The following is an 11,302-nucleotide window of genomic DNA, read 5'->3' on the forward strand; positions in this document are numbered from 1 at the left end:
CTTTATTTCTAGCTTGCTGGCTTTCCAAGTAGATTTGTTTTTCTTTTTGTCTTTTTTTTCTTCATTTTTTCTTTATACTTTATATTTCTCTTTCTTTCTTGGAAATATTCCCTTTTCTTTTCCTGTTTTGTTTTGTCTACTTTTGTTTTTCTGGTTTTCCCCATTTTCTTGTTTTGTTTTTTGTTTTCTTTCCATAGTATTTTCTTTCTTACTTTGCATATTTTTGTCTTTCTGTATTTTTCTTTCTAAAGTTCTTACTGTTTTTGTTTTTTCTTTCTTTCTTTATTTGGGACCTCTGTATCTAATTTATGGTGGAATCATATTTTCTAGTCATGTAGAAGTAATGTATTTGTAAATGCACATATAGTTTTGTATATGTTTGTAGAATTTTTTAAAGATTTCAGAAGAATCATCCACACTTGGTGGTTCTGTATATAGATGACCATCTGAATCCTCTCACCTTGATGAGGCTGCCAGTCAGATTTGCATGCTCTCAACCGCCCTTGACCGTGAGACGAGATACCACAGAGAGGAAGAGAGGCAGAAAGAGAGTTAGTGAGAGAAAGGTAGAGAGGGTGACAAGGTGAAGAGCAAATGATGCCATTAAAGGCAACAGCTGCTTGCTGAAGCAGGGGCTGGACTGGTCAACCCTACCACCCATAATGATAACAAGGTCAGCGGGTCACACCGCTCAGCATCACACCACCCTGCTCCCCCCATCCATCAGTTTTCCCGCCTCTAATTATGCAGCAGGCTTCTAACCAAGCATGAGATATTATGTACAGAGGCGAGACCCCCTCTCTCTAGATGCATAATGAAGAGCGAGTTGTCTGTGAAGGGAGGCAGATTGTGCCGACAGCCTAACGCAAGATCACTGAGATGGTGCGGCATTATAACGTCCCTTTTTCAAGCACAAAAATGCACCAGCACGGGCTTGTATAGACATTGCATTCTCGTAGGAACTTGTTCAGTTTGCAGGCCTAAAACCCAGAAGAGAAAGTTATTGGAATTTCCCTTAGGAATTTTTTTTTATTTTTTTTAGAATATAGACATTCTGGTTCATAGAATTCTGGCTCAGAAAACACAGAAAGCTCACTTTACTGTGGTAGCAGTTGTGCTTATGTAGCAACTTGTTAGCAGATTAAGGTCATTGCACAGTCTGAAATTTTTGTACGTTAAAAAATAAATACGACCCTAACGCTGTGTCAGTCACGCTACACACTGCCTCTCGGGAACTTTCCTCCATCATAAAGATATTCGGGAGGTTCGGTTTTATTCTGCTTCTTTGCACCCATATCAAGCATTTTGTTAGGAAAGTATGACCAATTCAAAAGAACCCGAAAACCTCATACAAAAATTTCGGACCCATTGTGCAAGGACCATTACTTTTAAAAGAACACAATGGTTTCAAAACTCATGTTTGAGATCTGACTGCATAATTTAAGTTGTGTAACAAACATTAAAACCATTAATAACGTCCTTGAAGGGATAGTTCACAAAAACAGAAAATATTTGGCTCATATTTTACCCCCTTCATTGTTGTTCCAAACCTTTATGACTTACTTTCTTCTGTGGAACTTTTTTTTTCCACGTTTCAATGTTTTTCTGCAATGATTTGAACCCACTGACTTTCATTGTGTGGAAAAAACAGTGACATTCTTCAAACAAAGACATTCTTCAAAATATCTTCACCTAAAAGCCTTGAAATTCCTAAGGAAAACCAAAGAGACTTAGCCTTCTCTGTTGACTTAAAATTATGTATAATGATCTGAATAGGTCTATTTATTTGTAGCTTTTCCATCTGAACCTAAGCTTTGTAATTCGCTGAAGTTTATATGTATAAAGCAAACAGCATTTACTGAGGCAAAACAGCTTATTTTTAACCCACTTGTTAGGAGTGGGACATGTAAATTTGCATGAGGAACACAGGATTGTATTAAACACTGAATCACGCTCATGTTCCTCCCCCTGGCACCTGAGGGGCTTTAGAAAATAAAATCATAATTGCCACAATCAGCTCAAGTGAACCTGGAGTTACCTCCATGCCCACAGCTCTGCCTGTGCACTGGTAGAGTCCCATGTTTAATCTTTAATGAGCGTGAGATGCAGGCAGACACACTGTGGGGTGCAGGGCCCTGCTGAGCACCAGGGTATTAGCAGAAAAGAGAGAGAGAGAGAGAGAGCGAACAGCCAGATAGAGCAGAGAGGCGTGCAAAAACATGAAAAAGATGAGAGTGTAAGATTTAAAATGTTAGAGGCTCCAGAATACATAGTTGGAGGATGTGAAAACAGGAAAGAGATCTGTTGACAGGAAGCATTGACAAAATGCAACAGATATTTAAATACTCAGGGGAAATGACTCAGTTGTGAATTATTTTTATTTTATTTTATATTATCAAGCATCTGATTTATGACGCAATACTTTATTATAGGCCTATCAATGTACATAATTAGAATGGTTTTAGTTCTACGGTGACACATTTTATTGCGTCTTTTTCTTTTGAATTGCAATTATTATTTAAACTTTTTCTCATTACAGAGACTATTTCTCTGTATATAGTCATATATTACATGGTTGTTTTTGTAGCAGTTACCAATACGTGGTATGGGTCAAAATTATTGATTTTTCTTTAATGCTAAAAATCATTATATAAAAAGGATTACTAAAGACTCTTTGATTTTCTACTTTTTCATTTATTTATTTATTTATTTATTTATGTGGCACCCTCAAATTCCAGATTTTTAAATAGTTGAATCTCAGCCAAATATTGTTCTAACGTAATAAACCATACATCAATGGAAAGCTTATTTATCAGCTTTCAGATAATGCATGCATCTCCTAAAAAAGGTGACATTGTATACTTTTATAGTAAATATAATTTTATACAAAAATGTATTAAGTAATCTGAGGTGGAAATATGTGGAAACGATAGAGTTGTATATGGAAAACAGGAAACAGACAGATATGTTAAATGTACTCTAGCAGAACGTTTTATAACATCTTGTGCATTACTAGCAGCTATGTTTGATTTTGACATATCCATATATACCCATCATAGAAGATAAATTCCGCTTGAGAATCAGATCCAAGGCACGTATTGCTCTTCAATAAACTGTGCATTTTAAATTTTGCAGTATAGTGATGATATACAGTAGATGTGAAATTAGTATGAAAGAGACGAGGAGAGTGCACAGCTGCAAGTATGAAGCATTCAAGTAGTTAATAGGGATCTCTGGTGCTGCTTTCTTTCTGTCTTTCTGAGATTTTAAAAAGCCAGCAATTGGGAATCCCACATGATCAGTGACGCTCTTTTAAATGGTTTAAAATGTGTGGCTCAAGCAATTGAGTCACTATAGAAAAACAACAGTCAATCTGGATGCTGCTGAGAACAGCATGATATGAGTGTAAAATGAGAGCTGAGTGAGGAAGAGTGCTTCTTGCGAACAAAAGCTAAGGGAGCCTTTCCGCACCATCACCATATTTTTCCTTTTTCTCATTCGCAATGCAGAAGCGAAGAGGATGAGAGCTTTTTTCAACAGAGCCAAAAGTTGAAACTTGTTGACTCCTTCCAAAAGAGAGGATCTTCAAAACGAGATATATTTAATCTATTATCAGATGACACTTCATGTTCTGACTTTGTCCAGGATTATGAAAGTGTTTATTTATTTATTTTGGCTATTTAGCTGCTGATGTTTTGAATCATTTTGTAGGAATGTTGGTGACTGTATGTGCTGGTTAGAAAATTTGTGCTTACCCAGGTGTCAGTACAGAACATGCCACAGGATTCAGAATATAGTGACTTTACTGTTATATAGGTGGTCTGAAATAAACAAATAACATATTACAGTGATATAATAACAAGTTGTTATTAGTTGCAATGCTTAAATTACCCTTTTAGATTATATATTTGCATGTATAATAGGGATTTGCAATTTTCAGATTCTATTATAAATGCAGAGTCATCAACGCACATGAACAGGATTGTAGAGAATCACGCTAAACAGTGTCTAAAAAATGTATTCACGGAGTTGTGTTGATTCTTGGGGTTTGACTTTGTCATGTGATAGCCAAAGCCTCAGCTTTTCAACTGTTGATCTGAGGATGTCATCTGGTTGCGTGTGTTGTCCAATGTGTGGCACTGTACAGCATAGATTGCACAGCAGGAGCTGCAGGTTGTACCTAAGGGCAGCACATGCCACTTATAAAGACTGGGAGGTGCTGGGTTCAACACATCACACCAGACAAAGCAGAGGCAGTAGGCGAACCTAATGAAACATTCCCTTTATATCTCCACTTATTGCACATGCATGCTCCTGAAATGCAACAGCACGTCCAAAAGGGCATGGGCCAAGTGCATGTCCAGCAAGTAGGTAGTGGTTCAGATTTTGACCCTTGTGTTCAAAGAGCAGCTGAACACCACATGATTTTTACCATTATGCCTAACCATGTGGTGGATAATAAAGCATGATTCTTCTCCAGTGGTCACAGAGTCCATGGGGAGATTAACTACACAGCCAGAATTCTCAAGAATTCTCCTAGCCCAATACGCACAGGCTCAATTTGTTTAATCAGGTGGGGATGGTTGGCTCTATTAGAAGAAGGGGACATGCCTTGTGAAGTAGCTGTAGTGGAATCCCTTCAGGTGTTGATATTTCTATTGTAATGAGGTAGGAGTGCTCAGCCAGACTTGTGTTCTCAGAAGTAAAGGCGTTCTGGAGCTCCAAGTATAAGGCTGTGATGTTGTGTATACCCTAAAGGGTACATGAAGCCCCAATGAGTTTCTTGACATCTCAACAAATTGTTCTTAATGCTAGGTCCTCTGTCCATCCCTTCAAGTCAGGAGTTAAAGTAGCATGGTTCTTTCAAATCCATCATTGAGCACTGCATGGGTGTTTAGGGTTTGGTTCTTGTGTTGTAGGACAACAGGATCACTTTCTGTTAGCAGAGCATGTTTTAGAACTTCAGGCCTGTCCAGGTACAGGGTTTCATTTGTGGAACTCACCAAGTGCCTTCTGTCTGTGATTGGTCGCTCAGTTCATGAAGGACTTTTAAGATGTTTCATTACACAAGATGGTGATTGGTAATATTTCTCTAAATATTTCCTGCAACTGTTATTATCATTGATCCATTTCATTGTGTCCTCTTTTATTGAGTTTCAAAAGATGACTTAGGACGTGTTTTGTACTATTACAGTATAGGGACAACACTCTCTACTCTGTTCAGGTCTCTTGGCTGGGTTAGAACATGATGATAGTAACCATGTAGCTGTATCAGGAGTTTGATCAGCTTTATGAAGAACAGTGGCAGGTCTGGACTTTATTACTAGGCCTGATCTTTGTGGCACCATTATACATCTCTGCTCATTTGATTTAGATCCTTACTGTCTTGGCACCAGGATTCAAACATGAGCCACTCTGCAGCAATCCAGCAGAGTGTAGACTGCCCCAGAATGAGGAACAAGAGCTTTTATTTGAAGGGCAAACCTGGCTAAGTCTACAGGCTAAACATCCAAGGCTGCTGACTGCTGCTATTTTGGTTAGGCTACACTGGTGAGGTCTTCCAAATCTTTCAGTAAAGGAGCAGCCATACTGTTTGTGTATGGCCTATAGAAATTAAGAAATGAGTCTGCAATTAGATGTGCCTCTTCAAACTTCAGATGATCTAAAAGAATTGACACAGGAAGCAGATTGTCAAGGGCCAACTTTAAACGAGAGCAACTCGCTGGGATCTCGATGGGTGAAACATGGTATCATTGGTCAGGGCCCTGTATGAAGTCTCTAGACACACAGGGCTCTGAGGCCGCCTCAGAGGGAGGAAGAGTATGGCACAGTATGACCAGTAGATGTCTGGTATCTTGACTCGAGGGCGTATAGATCTGCACCTGCCGGCAAAAAGACATCTCGCCCTGGATGAAACTCTGGCAAGTGAAGTAGGTTGGTAGACTTGGTGCTGCTGCATATTATTGGAAACGGTACTGGAGGTGCTCATTTGCTGTGGTTGAGGTACTTGTGGCTGACTGCCGCAGCACCATTAAATTCCTGCATATCGCTGTGAAGGTCTGTAACTGCCTAATTTCATTTTAAGGACTCATCAGAGCTTCACGTAGTTGGATATTCTCCTTTTCAAGTCTTGAACCTCCTTCCTAGAAGTCTAATAGATGTGGAATGGAGACTCATCCACTTCTAGGAAAATGCTCCTCTTAGCTACTGCTTCTGCGCATTAACCATATGGAGCTTGAAAGGGGAAAAAGCTACACAATCAGAGAATAATATCTCAGGCTTTTCTTTCCTTGTACTTTGTTGTGGCTCCTCTTCCTCAGCATATGCAGAACATGATGTACAGGCTTATTATAACTGATTCAGTTGGTTGCATAGAATATAGTACCTATAGTCGGCACAGGATTCAGAATACAGTGACTTTACTAAAAGGTCTGAAAGAAATAAATAAATGACATTTTACAATTATATATTTCTAACTAATACTATTAGTTAATGCTTAAATTTAACTTTAATTGAACTGTATTTACATGTGTCACGTGCTAGTGGTAAGCATCAGAGCACACAAATCTAGATTAAATGAAAATAAAAGGATTTAATCTTGAAATGGTTAAATAAAGATACAAAAAGGCAGGCAGGTAGAACAGGCAGGCAGGTAGAACAGGCAGGCAGGTAGAAATAGGCAGGCAGGTAGATTACAGGTATTAAAAGACACTGGTAGGGACCTTGGGGTATAGACCTTGGACGCTGACCAACAGAACTCCAAAACACAAGACTTAAATACTCCGGGTAATTGACTAAATTCAACGACACACAGCTGATGACAATGATACACTAACACAGAGGGAAGGCAGGCACAGGAGCATGTGGCATGAAGGCATGGCGTAGCGCACGAAGTCAAGTCGTGACCTTGTAATTCAGGATTAGCAATTTCAGAGTCGATTATAGTCATGATGTACATGAATGGGATTACAGAGAATGACTAAACAATACTTAAACATATTAATAAATTATTGCACCAAAAACTATGATGCATGGCTAAAGAAATAAAGCAAGACAACCACATCAGCGCGGATTCAGAGAATCTGAAGGAAAACGCATAATGCTATAATAATAGTAAACTTGGATAACTATATTAAATATCTCAAAGAAGTATAGACTTACACATTTTGCATAAACTAATTAAGCAAACATCAATTGTAAGATCAGGAATTTATGTCACCGATATAGAACATTCTCTAGTTGGTGAATCTCCTTAGCACTTATCTTCTAACAGAATTTATCCCCTTATCAATAAAACTTTGTTTGTATTTTTATTTATTTGTTATTTGCAATCTTACTCTATTTCCTGTTTCATTACACTAATAGTGGATTTAGGTCATTTTGGTATATCTTATTCTTATTCCTTCATGACAATATTTTTAGAACAGACAAGACTAACCCAAATAGATGGCTATTCACAATTAGGAATTTTGCAAGATCACTTTTACCCCAAGTGACTTGCAATTTACAGTATACTTACACTTAAATGTTAGACATTTATCTAAACATATTCTATTTATATATTAAATGCCTTATTTTTATTTGCATAACATATTTTGTTATTCTTGTGGTTCCATCAACTGATCAGTGTTATTATGAGTAGTAGCATGGCATTTACTTCTTAGGTGAGGATAATCAAACCTCTTTTCTGCCTGAACTATATCATCATCGTTTCAGTTATTTTCCATTATTGTACCTGCTAATCTGGTCTCACGGTGCATATATTATTATTCCGTTATTGCTGGGGTGGTAAGACTGGGAGTATTAATATCCACTGTAGTTTTCAGACCTGCGTCACAAATGTATCTGCTCAAATGTTGTGCTAAATAAGCCATAATTTCAAACAACCCAGGTACTTATGGAGCATGCATTAGTTTCTGTAGATTAATGATGCAGAAATGCTCAGCGGTGCCCCTGTCTACATCAGTTTCTCAAATCCAGCTCTCAGACTGATTTATCATCACACTCTCTTTCTACTTTTGCCTCTCCACTCTCTTCCTAATCTTCCTCTAACCAATTCATATATCACGACAGACAGTGATAATCTCTTGATGACCCAGAACCAAGCTATAGAGGCAGTGTGCTGTAGGCAGAAATACAGGCAAGTGCTGAGACTCAGATGCACAGCTGGTCTGGGTCTCTGCACAGCTCATCAACCCAGGCGTGGAATGCGCAGCTTAGTGCTTCACTGGGAATTATCCTCTGGCGGCATCAGCCTGGATGAGCGGGATCTTTGCGTGGGGTGTAGTGTGTGTGTGTGTCTCCTGTGCGACAGAAAAGAGGAGGGCGACAGTGAGGCCAACATGTCAGTCAGAAGTGAACAGAGGAGGGCACCATTATCAGTCCATCAGTTGTGAAGGAATGTCTCCCTGCTGTGGGGCTGGGTCTCAGGCAGTCTGTGTCTGGCGATAGATGGAGAGGAAGAAAGGAGAGAAAATGAGGCTGATCTTGGCCCATCAGCTGTACAGCAGGGAAGGTGCAAAGAGAGGGAAAAGGAATATTGTTTCTGTTCTATGGAGATGAGTCAGGAGGTTTTGTTGTGCCTCATTTTTCTATCTCGCTGGAGCATGGACTTCTACAGCACAACTGCATAAGCTTGTGGGCAAACAACTGGGCAGTATAGCATGCTATTTTTTTGAACATATTTCCTTATTCAGTAATTCTTGTAAGTCAGAAAAGGATTTTTAATTTGTTATCTATTTCCAATTTCTCGTTGACTATTAAACAACTCAATAGATATACTTTAAGTGCTAGATATTGGTTAGAAATATGATTAAATGCACCATGTTTGGATACTTTGCATGTGTATCAGTCTGTTGGTCTTTCCTAAGTGGATGGCTTTTTCATATGTCTTTTCTCATATACCGTTTCACAAATGCCTTAGAAATTAGCCAGACCCCAATATTCCACGGGTATATTATGGATTAACTAATAATGAAGTAGCAATTAGGTTGTCTCTTATATATATATTACTTGTCACGATGGTATTTAGTGGAACAGTAGCAACTTGGTAAGTGGTTAAATGTTTTTATTTATGATCATTATATAAGCTATATGTGTACATGTATGCTAGGTGTGTAAATGTATACATCTATATATATATATATATATATATATATATATATATATATATATATATATATATATCATGTATATATCATATACTATAGTGCTATTAAATAGTTAATAAGGATTAATTGCATCCAAAATAAAGTTATTGTTTACATAATATATGTAGGTGTACTGTTTGTATTTATTATTTGTGTATGTATATATATAGTGTATATATATATATATGTATATATATATATATACTATTTATATATATATATATATAAACACACACATATATACTTTATTATATTATTATTAAATATAAACATAACCTATTTTTTCTTATATATATATATATATATGCATTATTTAAATATATTTAATAAATATGCACAGTACTGACATAAATATACTGCTTCGACTGGAGTGCAAGTATTTTAGCGAAGTTCATTGGTCTTAAACATGCTAATTCTTTTATTTGTTTCGCCTGCAGGGTTAAAGCTCTCAGTTTTCATCAAAATGTATCTTAATTTGTTTTCCAAAGATGAACATGATCTTATGGGTTTGGACCAACATAAGGGTGAGTAATTTGTTCTGTAATTTTTAGGTGAACTATCCTTTAAGGCTAGAGTGCAAATGTTTGCCCACACAAACACTGTCACCTTAAAATGTCTGACAAAATCCTAAGAGCAAACTCGTATTGTAATTTCCCACATTAACAGTGTTTCTGCTACAGTTCATGTGGAGTGTAATGTTTTGTCTACCACACTCTCTGCCTGAATGAATGCTCCACCCTGCTACAGTCTACTGGTGCCCAGAGTGTCTACTGTACACTGTGCCCGCTGTGACCCACAGGATAGCTTTTGTGGTGGCCACGCAGCCACTGCTGATTGATCATCAGAGAAGAAAGAAGCAGGCAGAGGGAGGGCGTTTCCACCATATATAATGTTAAGCTGCCAGAGTTGAGCAGATGGCACAACTCAGTGCATGATGTACGTCAATACTCTCTCTCTCTCTCTCTCTCTCTCTCCTCTCCTCTCTCTCTCTCTCTCTCTCTCTCTCTCTCTCTCTCTCTCTCTCTCTCTCTCTCTCTCTCTCTCTCTCTCTCTCTCTCTCTCTCTCTCTCTCTCTCCTCTCTCTCTCTCTCTCTCTTTCTTTTTCTCTCTCTCTGTCTCACTGCAATGGAGAAGCATTCCATAAAGGCATTGGGGGGTGGAGCAGGCTTACTCTTGTTCACTTCGCTTTTAATATTGCACATGCACTCAACTCTAAGGCTCTTGGGAAAAACTGCAAGCCCTGTGAGCTAAGTTTCTATTGGGCTATTTTTATGCTTAAAAGTATATTGGGTCCAATTCCCCAACCATTAAACTACTAATTTGCTGCTGATTAATAAAAAGTAGTTTATTTAAGTTTTAAGTATTAGAGTGGGATTTGCAGGATGCAGAATATGAATATGCAGAATATATGTTAATAAAAGTACTAATAAACTGCCAAAATGTGTAATAACATAATAATAATAAATAATAATATTAATAATAATAATAATAATAATAATAATAATAATAATAATAATAATAATAATAATTTGGTCTATACTAAAGTATTGTGTATAAAAAATATAACAAATATTATATAAAATCATATTATAATGATTTATGATAGACACATGCTTTTAATACTTTTTAACCCAGGAATAAATATTTTAAATATATTAAATAGACAGCAGTTCTTTTAAATTGAAATAATATTTCACACAATTAATGTATTTGGATCAAATAAATATATGTGAAGCAGCATTAGAGACTTTCAAAACATTTAAAAATCTGTTAATTCAAAATGTGTCTCTACATATGTATCTGTCTATCTACTGCCATGGATGTCACATATAGATATGTATCTATGTTTTTCTTTATCAAAATCAAAAGTGTAGACTTAGTCCTGGTCTCATAAAAAATATGTGCACTTTTATGGCCTGCAACACTGTTTATGTACCTTACTGCACGTTTTGCTGCAGTTTTACAAAGAAGAAATATCTCACTGAGTGGCGCTAAAACATAGTTCAATACATGACCCTGGCACATTTATTAGATTGGCCTTAGGTAAAGTATTGCTGTGTGTTTTTTTATTACGTTAGTAAGTTACATTTTGCAGCAGTTCAGAGATTAAATATCAGGACTCTCCTTAAAAGATAATGCTCTATCATGTTGAA

Source organism: Puntigrus tetrazona, chromosome 20 (assembly GCF_018831695.1).
Source record: "Puntigrus tetrazona isolate hp1 chromosome 20, ASM1883169v1, whole genome shotgun sequence".
NCBI classification, from domain to species: Eukaryota; Metazoa; Chordata; class Actinopteri; order Cypriniformes; family Cyprinidae; genus Puntigrus; species Puntigrus tetrazona.